Source organism: Anopheles ziemanni (assembly GCF_943734765.1).
Source record: "Anopheles ziemanni chromosome X unlocalized genomic scaffold, idAnoZiCoDA_A2_x.2 X_unloc_162, whole genome shotgun sequence".
Taxonomy (NCBI): domain Eukaryota; kingdom Metazoa; phylum Arthropoda; class Insecta; order Diptera; family Culicidae; genus Anopheles; species Anopheles ziemanni.
The window spans coordinates 25,001-28,604 of NW_026689777.1; the positions used below are offsets into that span (position 1 = coordinate 25,001).

At 49.1% G+C, this 3,604-nt stretch overlaps 2 non-coding genes across 2 annotated transcripts in view; both read right to left on the reverse strand.

Moving 5' to 3' along the window:
- LOC131291850 (large subunit ribosomal RNA) overlaps positions 1 to 170 on the reverse strand; it is a 4,092-nt gene extending 3,922 nt beyond the window's left edge. Inside the window, exon 1 of the ribosomal RNA XR_009189597.1 lies at positions 1 to 170. This exon is cut by the window's left edge and continues 3,922 nt beyond it. This is a non-coding gene — a ribosomal RNA (large subunit ribosomal RNA).
- A 487-nt stretch (positions 171 to 657) lies between these two features.
- LOC131291849 (5.8S ribosomal RNA) lies at positions 658 to 812 on the reverse strand. Its single transcript, XR_009189596.1, has one exon. It is a non-coding gene; the product is annotated as a 5.8S ribosomal RNA (ribosomal RNA).
- Between the last annotated feature and the right edge of the window lie 2,792 nt (positions 813 to 3,604).

Sequence of the window (3,604 nt, forward strand, 5' to 3'; positions counted from 1 at the left end):
TAGTGAGACGCACCAGTACACGGAATCGGATAGACGGACAGGCCGCCACCCCTACGTGCTGAGCTTCTCCCGTTTCGCTCGCAGCTACTCAGGGAATCCCGGTTGGTTTCTTTTCCTCCCCTTATTAATATGCTTAAATTCAGGGGGTTGTCACACATGAACTGAGGCTTATGTACCTTGCGGTTGTTATCGTCACATCTGGCTTGCGACTACTTTGTTTCAATGTCCAATATGTACCGTTGGACTCGGTTAACGGGCTGTTAGCCCGCGTGTGGTTTAACTCACTGATACCTTCCATTGCCCATACGCTAGTTTGTTTGTGTTCCTTTGGTCAACTTCCATACTTGAATCATTTGTGCTACCGCTGCTGCTTCGACGCTACTTTGACATCTTCGCTTCTATTTAAATAAATAAATAAGCTGAAGCTAGACATCAGTAAACACCACCACAGACACCACAAGCACGCCTTCTCCTCGTACTTCCGCCTCACGCGGGAACACGGACGCTCTAAATACTTCGAATTCCAATGCCAGTATATTGTAAACCACGGGTTCTTTAATGCTAGCGGGTCGTCGCGACCCTAGTTAACATCATGGTGCACGTCTCGTGACGGGTGTCACGGCGTAGTTAAATGTATGCGATACATTTCTCAAATATAAGCGCTCAGTCATCTGTACATCATGGTAGGTTCCCACGACGTGCAATATGCGTTCAACTTATCAATGTTCATGTGTCCTGCAGTTCACATTATGACGCGCAGTTAGCTGCGGTCTTCATCGATCCATGAGCCGAGTGATCCACTGCCGAGGGTGACTAACTTGCGTAAGCCGCCGCTGTGCGCGTATACCCGTTCCCCGTAGGGAGGAGCAAGCCGCCGCTTAGAGACGAAGCATAAAGTGTCCTCATTCCACATAGGGCAAGCTGGATGAATCCATTTTACCCAGGACGGCCGAAGCGGCGTGGACCAGGGGAGAACTGAACCTTATACTTCACACCACAGTAAGTCTACGTGTCCTCTTCCACATAGGGCAAGCTAGAACTAACTATCTTACCCAGGACTGCCGAAGCAGCGTGGACCAGGGGAGGAACACACTTTTCATGGAAACGTAAGGCATCCATGACTGCCATAACGTAAGCCGCCGCTGTGCGCGTATACCCGTTCCCCGTAGGGAGGAGCAAGCCGCCGCTTAGAGACGAAGCATAAAGTGTCCTCATTCCACATAGGGCAAGCTGGATGAATCCATTTTACCCAGGACGGCCGAAGCGGCGTGGACCAGGGGAGAACTGAACTTTATACTTCACACCACAGTAAGTCTACGTGTCCTCTTCCACATAGGGCAAGCTAGAACTAACTATCTTACCCAGGACTGCCGAAGCAGCGTGGACCAGGGGAGGAACACACTTTTCATAGAAACGTAAGGCATCCATGACTGCCATAGTGCGTAAGCCGCCGCTGTGCGCGTAAACCCGTTCCCCGTAGGGAGGAGTCAAGCCGCCGCTTAGAGACGAAGTATGAAGTGTCCTCTTCCACATAGGGCAAGCTAGAATGAACTATCTTACCCAGGACCGCCGAAGCAGCGTGGACCAGGGGAGAACTGAACTTTATACTTCACACCACAGTATTGAGTAATGTGCCCTCTTCCACATAGGGCAAGCTGGAATGTTCCATTTTACCCAGGACGGCCGAAGCGGCGTGGACCAGTGGAGGACTACACAATCATGAGGTTTGATATCGACTTGTGTGTTTCAATAGGATACCGATGGTATGGTTTGAACCGATTTGATTTAGCCATTCTGAAGTCATCACTTGGTTGAAGCGCTGAACTAGGGAGGCATCGTTTACATATATATTGGTTTTCGCATGCTCTACTAGGTTAATGTCATGAGGTTGGCTATCGAGCATGCCCAAGTGATGACTTGATTGTGTGCTTGCTTGAATTCTTCACATTTCATACCATCGGTTAGTTGTCGAATCATTCCTCGATCATAACCTTCGTTCTTGGTTCATGTATGCTCTCTTCCACATAGGGCAAGCTAGAATTAACTATCTTACCCAGGACCGCCGAAGCAGCGTGGACCAGGGGAGAACTATACTTTGTCTTGTATGCCCTCTTCCACATAGGGCAAGCTAGAACTAACTATCTTACCCAGGACCGCCGAAGCAGCGTGGACCAGTGGAGGACTATACTTTGTTCATTACACCACAGTATTAAGTATGGTGTCCTCTTCCACATAGGGCAAGCTAGAACTAACTATCTTACCCAGGACCGCCGAAGCAGTGTGGACCAGGGGAGGACTATACTTTATACTTCACACACTAGCCATACTGAAGTCATCACTTGGTTGAAGCGCTGAACTACGGCGGGGTAATCGTTTACAGGTTATAATCATATAGCTGCATGCTCATTAGTAGATAATGGAATATTGTATGGCAATATGAGCATGCCCAAGTGATGACTTTGTTTCAAGCTCAACAGGTAGGGTATTGAGTCCTCTTCCACATAGGGCAAGCTAGAATGAACTATCTTACCCAGGACCGCCGGAGCAGCGTGGACCAGTGGAGGACTCTATACTTTATACTTCACACCACAGTATTGAGTACGACTTGCATAAAGCCCCTAATGAGAACCACGAGGGCTCTCTCAATGTAGAACCACGAGGGCTCTAGTACCGATTCTCTCGGTACGGCTTGGTCCGTGTTCCTTTATGCTTGTACTCTAAGTATTAAGTATTGTGTCCTCTTCCACATAGGGCAAGCTAGAACTAACTATCTTACCCAGGACCGCCGAAGCAGTGTGGACCAGGGGAGGACTATACTTTATACTTCACACACTAGCCATACTGAAGTCATCACTTGGTGGGGGGTGAACTACGGCGGTATCTATCGTTTTGGTTCGGTCTATATAGGGTCGCTTGCATGCTCATTCGAATATAATGTAATTGTGTATGGCAATATGAGCATGCCCAAGTGATGACTTTGTTTCAAGCTCAACAGGTAGGGTATTGAGTCCTCTTCCACATAGGGCAAGCTAGAATGAACTATCTTACCCAGGACCGCCGGAGCAGCGTGGACCAGTGGAGGACTCTATACTTTATACTTCACACCACAGTATTGAGTACTTCTTGCATAAAGCCCCTAATGAGAACCACGAGGGCTCTCTCAATGTAGAACCACAAGGGCTCTAGTACCGATTCTCTCGGTACGGCTTGGTCCGTGTTCCTTTATGCTTGTACTCTTAGAAAGTCTCAACCCGGAGGTCTTGACTTTGATTGTCATAGTTGGACTACGACGGGGCATCCGACCATTGCTGATCGAACACCCCTGATTCACCATCTTTCGGGTAGGCGGTACGCGTACCTCCGGACGCGGAAGTCTCAACCCGGAGGTCTTGACTTTGATTGTCATAGTTGGACTACGACGGGGTATCCGACTCATCGAATACCCCAGAAGCACACCATCTTTCGGGTAGGCGGTACGCGTACCTCCGGACGCGGAAGTCTCAACCCGGAGGTCTTGACTTTGATTGTCATAGTTGGACTACGACGGGGTATCCGACTCATCGAATACCCCAGAAGCACACCATCTTTCGGGTAGGCGGTACGC